The following is a 9,968-nucleotide window of genomic DNA, read 5'->3' as shown; positions in this document are numbered from 1 at the left end:
TTTCCATTATGGTTTATCATAGGACATTGAATATAGTTGTCTGTGCTATACAGTAGGACCTTGTTGTTTTTCCATTCTATATATAAAAGCGTACATCTACTAACATCAACCTCCCACTCCATCCCTCCTTCAACCCCCTCCCCCTTTGCAACCACCAGACTGTTCTCTATGTCCATGATTCTGTTTCTGTTTCATAGATAGGTTCATTTGTGTCATAGTTTAGACTCCACATATAACTGATGTCATATTGTATTTGTCCTTCTCGTTCTGACTTACTTCACTTAGTATGATAATCTCTAGCTGCATTACGTTGCTGCAAATGGCATTATTTCATTCTTCTTTTAAATGACTGAGTAGTATTTCATTGTATATATATACCAAATCTTCTTTATCCATTTAGGTTGTTTCCATGTCTTAGCTATTGTGAATAGTGCTGCTATGAACGTAGAGGCACATGTATCTTTTTGAATTATAGTTTTGTCTGTATATAGACCCAGGACTGGGATTGCTGGATCATGTGGAAATTCTATTTTTATTTCTTGAGGAACTTCCATACTGCTTTCCACAGTGGCTACACCAGCTTACATTCCCACCAACAGTGTAGGAGGGTTCCCTAAGACAGAACCTTATTTTAAACTCTGAGTTTGTTATCTTATTTTCCACAACAAAATCAATCCAGATAAAGGAGCAAATATGAAGAGAGACTTCATCAAGTAACAGAGATGTGTCTCTTCCATGATCTGTTCATGACTGCCCACACCAGACTGGGGTTGACAGAAGCAATTTCAATATTTTGAATTGTCCAGATGGCTCCTCCAATCTGAGCTTCCACTTTCCTCTGGGGCTTGAGTGCAGTTCCCTCCAATGCTCACAGCTGACTGGATGGGGGTGGAATACCTGAGGGGTGAGGTCCAAGAAATTCCTGTCTTTGCCCACCTGGGCCACCCAAGGGGAGATTTCTTTGAAGAGACTCTGAAATGAGCCAGGGATCAGTCGCTCTGGGGTCCACTCGGTGTGCTGGGCCAGATGGAAGACAGCAGTAATGAATGAACATGAGCTAGGGAGGACATGGCTAGTCAAGGCCACAAGGAGCGGGCAAATGGAGATGCTACATCAGAAGATAGGGCATAGAGATGCCAGTGGCTCAGGACATGAGAGGGAGCAGACTCAGAGCCCTCTCATCTTGGACATAGTCAGAGGAACTTGTGGTTGCTGGGTTGGGCATCTTTCATGTATAATTTTGAATTCTCATGCCAGAGTACAAGAGATGCATTAAGGTGTCTGGCTACCTCTAACTCCAACTTTTTCTACCATTCGGTAGATTTGGTTAGATAATCTATTGTTTTGGAGGACACACATATATTAGGATAAGTAATGACCATGTTGATAATATATTTCTTGAGGAACTATTTAGGGTGTTTGTAAAGACATAAGGTTGTCCTTATATATATGTGGACATATTCTGCCTGTTGCATTTGGTAGAATTAAACGTGTTAAGTAAATCAAGAGAGCAGATCCCCTACAGTAGGGACTGGGGTAAAGTGAAGAGATTAGGAGGAGGGAACCACAGTGCGTGGCCACGGTGAAGAGGTCCAAGAGCACAGCTTATTGTTGATCGGGTGGAGCCAAGAATGCAGCCAGGAACACACTCAGCAGCCCGCACCCAGCCCAGTTGCTATGGTTAGAGGGTCTCCTGCAAGAAAAAGAGCACAGTCCTGCTCGCCCAGCTCAGAGATCTATGGAGCTGCCACTACTTTCATCCTTAGCTCCTCCTTTCTATCCGCTTGACTCCCACTGGTGAGAAGCAAGAGAATACTATCCTCCATGAGAAAGACCAGGAGAGAGAGGATATGGGCTTAAATGGCCAATGGAGTTAACAGCCATCCTGGGAAACGCTGTAGCATTTCCTCAAGGACTGGACAGGTGACTGGTATTACAATGAGAAGAGCTGCAAACCAACCACGGAAACTGTGATTAGAAATGGAACACTGAGGTCTTGTTAGCCACACCTTGGGGGAAGGCACAGTGGGAAGAAGATGAAGCCATGAGGGCTGGGCTTGGATTGGAAGAAACAAGCTGACACAGTGGACAACAGCTGCCTACTGAGTGAGCACCTGCCTGTCCTTCCTCCCCCTGGCATGGCAGAGACCATTATCCACAAATCAGCATTCTCATGAATCCAGGTGGCCTCCCCTGGGGCAGCGTCAAGACCTAGAGGGGTGGCGGGACTGGTGATGGCAGGGCTGACTCCTTAGGTGGCTTTTGTGAATTGGCAGAAATTGGCACCAGTGTGGCAGCCAGCTGCTTGAGCTGTCCCCTGTCCTTTGCTGTCACCAAGGAGGGGAAACTTCCCAGAGAGGGTAGTTGAGAGTCTATCCATCTATCAAAATTCCACGCATTCAAGGCCCAGCTCATCTATCATCTCCTCTGTGAAACCTGTTCTGAATCCCCCCAGCTTGGATAGGTGGTTCCCTTTTATTTTGCCCTGCCTTGGTTGTACATAACTGTTCCATTAGACTTGAACCTGCAGGGGCAGGGGTTATGTCTCCCACAATGCCCGGAACAGGGCTAGCTCCTTGCTGCCTCTCAGTGTGTCCATGAAATTGAATGAATGACTGGACGATGACGTGCTTAGGCACACTGCGAGCCTTCTCCTTACCTGTTCTTGTTGGTGCCATCTGTTGAGTGGCTCGTTAGTTGAGGGTTGTGTACTGTACATGTGGACTACACTCCAGAGCTGCCCCAGAGCTGGACGGTCACCACGCTTTGGGAGTATGGGAGGATAAGGGCCAGAGTGTCCCATCCCTCCCTCTCCCTTTGTGGTCCCTGTGTGTGTAGAGGAAAGGGGAGCTGTCTTCATAGGTGTGTGAACTCAGTCCCTAGGGCTTGTTTCCAAGTTCTGCTTCCCCTCAGTAGTAGAGGTCGTCATAAAGAATGGTAAGTTGAAGAGGAAGAATCTGTAGTGCGTGAATTAGAGAACTAACAGCAAGGGGAACACCTCACTTTACTGCAGGAATTCAAATGCCCCCTCCTCTGTGAAGCATGTCCCCTAGTGTCCTCCCGGGTGAACCTTCCTACAAGCAGAGTTCTTTGCTCCTTTCTTTCTGTTCTCTCTCTCTCTCAGCAGCAATCTGCTCATTCCTCTACATTAACCCTTACAGCGCTGTACCATATCTCTGCCCTCCCTCCTCCACTCCCACCCCTGGGCTATGAGTCCCTCAAGACCATGAACAGAGTGTTCATGTGTCATGACACCTGGTGGGAATGCCCTGATGTTTCTTAAAGGAATGGATATAGAGATGAATGAATGAGTGAGTGAATGAATGCGTGGGCTTCAATTTCTGTGCAGATAGGGAGGCAGAGATTCATAGAAGGAATTCTCAACCTGGGTTAAACTCTAGCTTGACTACTTACTAGCCATCTGATAAGCCATGGGCCTTGGCCGCCTCATCTGTAAAATGGGGATAAATAATCCTGACCTTACGGCGCTGATGGAGGAGGGAGATTATCTAGTCAAGGTCCCCAAGGCAGTGGCTGGACACATGCTAGACACTCAACAAATGGACAATTCTAAGACTACTTGACTCAGGGTGTTGCAGGGATACCAAGCCATTTGGAAAAAAAGTGCCTCTTCTGGAGTGCAATAGGGAGGGAATTGAGGGGCTGCCAACACTAAACTAGGGGTGCCGACCGGCATTCAAAACCCTCAGCTGTCTGTTCCACTACTATGAACACTCCTGCAGCTCTCTGGTAGAGGGAGGTGGAGAAACCTACCTATTCTGTTCAGGTACGGAAACCGAGGTCTGGGCAGCCCATCTGGTGAGTAGCCAGAGAGAAATGTTTTCAGGAAACAGGGAAGCACCAGGACATTCATTCATTCAACAGGCATTCCTTCATTATTGGGCAACTACTGCCTGTCAGGCCCTCCTACTTGCTGCAAAGACAGCCAAGGAGGTGAGCTGAGCCAGGTGGGAGCTGAGAACTCTCCACACACTCGTCCTTGCCCCTTGAGCCTGGGAGAGTGGCTGGAAAAGAAGGCAGTGAGTTGCCCTGCATTTATCAGCTGCCTTCTGTGGGTGAAGGACTCAAGGTGTCTCATCAGGTTCAATTCCAAGAGCATCTGAGCCAGGAGGTGTCTTTTCTTAGTTTACTGATGAGGAAACAGAGACAGGAGGTGAGGCAGCTGGACCCAGCCCACGCTGCAGACAGAATGCTGTAAAGGAGAGGTTAGGCCTGGCTGGTCTGAGGTCCCCACGTTTCCCAATGCTGCAGAGGGCTGGAGGCCACCTCTCTGCTGTAACCCAGTCTGGTATGAACACCTAATTTTGAGGCATGCTGTTGGAGCAAAGGTCCTAACTAGGATAGCTGGTGACATCTTGCAGAGGCCACAGGGAAGCACCAGGACATTTCCCAACCTGTATCTGTGGTCTTGCTCGTCATTCATGCCTTTCTGTCCTCTGTTTCATTGGTTTTACTTCTCGTTTCCAGCCTGGCCTCTGCCAGAAGGTGATTCCACATTTTTCTAGCAGCCCATTGTTTGGCTGCCCCCATCTCATTCCCAGACACCAGGCCAAGCGACCCAGCATGTGCAGGTGGGAATGTCTAGTTCCAGCTTCCCTGCCAAGTTCAAAAGGTAGCAGCTGCATGCACAGGGCCCAAGGCTGTGCAGCCAGTGCCTGTCACTGTCACTGCACTAATGAGAGTTTCCACTGGGTGGGCCTGGGGGTGACAGCTTGGGGTGTGGAGGGGCTAGCGGCTGAAACTGGTGTGGGAACAGCACCTGTGGATCACTCACCACAGCTGGATCACTCACCAGCAAGGCTAATGCAGACCCCAGGGCATCAAGGGATGCTGATCAAAGTGAAGCTTAGGGGCTTCCTGAACCCCTTTGGAACCCGAGGACTTGGGTTCAAATCCCAGCTCAACCACTTCCTAGCTTTTTGATCTTGAGCAACTTAACCAGCTTCTTTGCCTCAGTTTTCCCATCTGCGAAATGGGAATATTAATAGCATCCACATGAAAGGGGTGGCCGTGAGGTTTAAATGACTTAGTCCATGTAAAGCATTTAGTTAGAGCTCAATAAACATTATCTGTTCTTTTCTGGTCCTCTGCCACCCCCTCCGTGCCCCATCACCCTTCTGCCTGCGAGCCCTCACAGATACTATTCAAAATAGTTGTTTCCCATCACTGGTCTTGCCTGACTGTCCTAAGATGCCTCTCCTTCTCCGTGTGCCTCCCCACATTTCTAGAATTGAATTTGCAATCTGTACTCACAGGGCCACACAGATCATGTTCTCTGGGTTAAGGGATGTACCCATGGAATACAAGAGGGAGAAAAGGCAGCCACTTCTCTAGGTTTGGCTTCCACAAAAACACCAATGTGATGAGGCTCTGGTGTCTTGCCCAGTGGTCTAAAATGCCCAAGCAGCCCTCCTGCCTGGAGCGTGTGGGAGCAGGGGTGATATGTGAAATATTCAACAATTCAGAGGGGCCCTGACCAATCAGACTGGACTCTGGCCACAGTGCTGGATCACGGGGTACTGGGGGCTGGGGTCTGTAGCTCTTGACCAGTTGGCAAGGAAGTAGTTTAACAATCGACATTGCTGCACAGGTATGTTTCTGGGTCTATAGCAGCTCCCCTGGTGGGAAGAGTCAATGAGGGGCCTGTGTGGAGTCTTGGTGAAAGGAAGGCAAGTCCTTTTCTCTCTCCATGACCACATGGTAGAAGGTTGAGAGAATTAAGTGGTCTTGAGGGGCTAGCAGGGTGGGCTGGTGTTAACTGTGTTGGCTTTGACATCAAACTATCCACTTATGTGTTTTGGCATCTTGAGCAAATTCTTAACCTCTGAGAACCTTGGTTATCTAATCTGTGAAATGGGGGCAATGAAACACACAGGGCTATTGCTAAGGATAAGTGTGATAGAAATCACCAGAATGCAGGGCCTAGCTGAGGAAGTGGGAGCAACCTCTGTTCCTCTTTAGTATGCCTTGGTGTCCTTTCCATCAAGTGGGACTCCTCCCAACTTTGGGGATCAATGAGGTACAAGTCTTTCTTCGAAGCACTCACACACCTGTGCAGCTCATGCTTGTTCTTTCATTCATGCAACGGGGGTTTACTAAGTGCCTTCTCTGTGCCGGGCACAGTTTCAGCAGCTGGAGAGGCTTCAGGGAACACACCAGACAGGGCCCCTGTCCTCATGGAGCTTGAATTTTGGAAGGAGAAGCAAGCAATATGGAAGCCAAGCCTTTCCTCCTGCATCAAGCACTCAACAGTCCTGAGTCCTGGACGTGACTGACAAAGGAGCAGTAACAATAAAACCTGCTAACCTGAAATCAAGGAAGAAAACCCTCAGAAGCCATAAATGAAAGCATGGCCTCCAACCAGAGGCCTGAGCTGGGCTGCTGTGGAAGAGGTGCTGGGGTTCAGGAACTGGGTCTGGGTCAGCACTTTCCAGCTGGGGCTGTACCTCAGCACCAGCTGGGGAGCTTCTGGAGATGCACAGGCCACACCCAGACCAATCACATCAGAATCCCGGGGTGTGGGGTCCAGGTACTGGTGGGTTTTAAACTCCCCCAGTGGCTCCAATGTGCAGCTGAGCTGGCCAGGGTCTTTGAAGTGGGGCTGGGGATGAGCCTCCCGTGTAGGGCAAGAGTCATGAAGGTCTCTGAGGAGGTGGAAGGAGACTGGAAAAACTCCACCCACCAGCTCAGCTAAAGGGGTAAAATGCTGGTCATCTACCTGCAGGGGCCACAGGGGACAAAGTGTCACTGTGAGAACTCAGAGCTCGTCTGCGCCTCCTGAGAGGGCCAGGAAAGTGGTCACACTGTCGTCTGTTGCCAGTGCCCCAAGAAAAGACATTAACCATAACCGTGGAGGGTGGTCACTTCTGCCACCCAGGGCACAAGACACTGCTATGGAAAACAAGTCCCCACTGAACAGTCTAGAAGGGCAGGCAAACAATAGACAGGGGAGCAAATATGTCAGTGTTTCCCAATCCTGGCCGTGCACTAGAAGGAGTTTTTTTTTTTTTTTTTTTTTAAACTTATGTCCCTCATTTGTTTCTGGAGATATTGATTAAACTTGTCCCCATTGTGGCCTGGACATGGGGGTCTTTTATGAATTTTCTCAGGGTTGAGAACTACAAAATAAGTGAGATCATTCAGATGGTTTATAAGGACCACCTAGCAGGATAATGTGTATGTAATAGAGAGTGATAGGCTGAGAGAGACTTGCGACAGACTCCCCGGGAGGTGACGTTCAGTTTGAGACTTGAAAGATGAGGTAGGTGTGTCCTGCAAGGAGCTGGAGAAGAAGCTTTCCAGGCAGAGGAGACAGAATGTGCAAAGGCTGGAATGAGTCTGGAAAGTACTAGGAGAAGCAAAAAAGCCTGTGTGGCTGGTGTGTAGTGAGCCAGAGGGAAGGGGAGCATTCAAGACTACATAAGCCATGGTAAGATGCTTCGAATTCTCTTCCAAGGGCGAAGGAAAGCCACTGATATGTTTAAGCAGGGCAATTACACGAGCAGAATCCTAAAACTCATGGCTGCATGGATTTCATTGGCTCCCACTTACCCCCACCCGACTCTTCTCTCTGCCCCATCCTTTATTTGCATTTTCACAATTACTCTGGGAAGAAGGTAGGTAGCTGTCTTCTCCATTTTATAGCTGAGAAGGCACCAGTGTTGAATGACTCATCCGTGTCCCCTGGGTTCTTGAATGGCAGGCTTCTGGATCATCTGGTACCCATCCCAGAGCTCTTGCCCAGAGATACTCCTGAGCACGAGAAGTCACAGTTGTTGTTACAGCGAGTCCCCGACATATGAAGCTCAAAGATGCGAATGTGCGTTCGCATGTCCAATTACGTAAGTTAGTTCACATGTCTGGCGTACATTGTCATGTGTGCGCATCCTCTGCAAGTAGCTGTACTTTTGTGTATTGGGTTGGCCAATATGTTCATTCGGTTTTTTCCATCAGGTGGCTCTAATAGCACTTAGTTGTCTTTAACTTCATTCGAAACGATTTTGTTAGATTGTATGTGACAGCTGTCATATCAGCGTGCATTTAAAAAAAGACTTATCAAACTTGGTGAATTTTTTGTGTAGCCATTTTAATATTGAAGATGGAAGGAAAAAACATTTTTGGCATACTATTCTTTATTATTTCAATAAAGGTAAAAACACAACCAAAACACACACACACACACACACACACACAAAAGATTTGTGTAGTGTATGGAGAAGGTGCTGTGACTGATAGAACGGTCGTGTCAAAAGTGGCTTTCGAAGTTTCATGCTGGAGATTTCTCCTTGCTGGACGATTCTCCATGGTTGGGTAGACCAGCTGAAGTTGATAGTGATAGAGACACTAATTGAAAACAATCAATGGGTATACCATGTGGGGAGATAGCCAACATTACTCAAAATATCCAAATCAAGTGTTGAAAAGCATTTGCACCAGCTTGGTTATGTTCATCGCTTTGATGTTTGGGTTCCACATAAATTAAGCGAAAAAAAACCTTCTGGACCATATTTTCCACATGCGATTCTCTACTTAAATGTAATGAAAACATTCCATTTTTAAAACAAATTGTGACGGGTGATGAAAAGTGGATACTGTACAACAATGTGGAATGGAAGAGATCATGGGGCAAAGGAAATTAACCACCACCAACCACACCAAAGGCCAGTCTTCACCCAAAGAAGGTGATGTTGTGTATATGGTGGAATCGGAAGGGAGTCCTCTATTATGAGCTCCTTCTGGAAAACCAAACAATTAATTCCAACAAGTACTTCTCCCAATTAGACCAACTGAAAGCAGCACTCGACGAAAAGAGTCCAGAATTAGTCAACAGAAAACACATAATGTTCCATCAGGATAACGCAAGACCGCATGTTTCTTTGATGACCAGACAAAAACTGTTACAGCTTGGCTGGGAAGTTCTGATTCATCCATTCAACAGACATTGCACCTTGGGATTTCCATGTATTTCGGTCTTTACATAATTCTCTTAATGGAAAAAAATTTCAATTCCCTGGAAGACTGTAAAAGGCACCTGGAACCATGCTTTGCTCAAAAAGTTTTGGGAAGATGGAATTATGAAGTTGCCTGAAAAATAGCAGAAAGTAGTGGAATAAAAGGGTGAATAGGTTGTTCAATAAAGTTCTTGGAGAAAATGAAAAATATGTCTTTTATTTTTACTTAAAAACCGAAGGCACTTTTTGGCCAACCCGATACTTTACAGTGCTGTATAGAGTACAGTAGTATGGATACCGTTATTTCAAACTCAGGATGTCTGGAAGCAAGCGTAAAAGCAGTGGTATATAGCCGATTGTGTTCGTTGGGTACCTAGGCTAACTTTGTTGGACTTACAAACAAAGTGGACTTATGAATGTGCTCTCAGAATGGAACTCATTCATACGTAGGGGACTTACTATACATTGAGTTATATTCACTGCAACCCTGGCCGTGGGGATGGGAAAGTTCAATCCTGGCTTTCCTTGAGCAAAGCAGCTCACCCCAAAGTAGTCTTCTTTGCAACAGCCAACATCCCATCACAGACACTGTCCTGCAACTCTACCGTGACAGCCTTGTTCTAGAAAATGAAGGTGCTTTGAAATAAATCAAAGGGGTGTTTTGCGGCGCCAGCCTCACCTTGACTTACCTCAATGTTCCGCCCTGGAGTCTGCAGTCCTTGTTGGCTGGGCCTGCTCTGTAGGGTCCACGTGGGCCACGGGGTCATCTCCCCACTGCCTGGTTGTCAGCCAGGCAGTAATATTCTACTACTTCCCCAAGGACTGACTGCTGACAGCTAGTGCTAGATCAGTTTTAGGGAAGCCTCTTCAATACTTGAACATGTTGTCATGGCTGGAGTATTTGGGGTTTTCTTGACACATGTCTTGGAACCCCTTGGGAATCCCATTTACCACCCCAAGTTCTAGGGGGAGGTGGGATGGCTGAGGAAGTGGCAA

The sequence above is a fragment of the Phocoena sinus genome, chromosome 2 (assembly GCF_008692025.1).
Source record: "Phocoena sinus isolate mPhoSin1 chromosome 2, mPhoSin1.pri, whole genome shotgun sequence".
Taxonomy (NCBI): Eukaryota; Metazoa; Chordata; class Mammalia; order Artiodactyla; family Phocoenidae; genus Phocoena; species Phocoena sinus.
Note: the sequence above shows the minus strand (reverse complement) of the source record.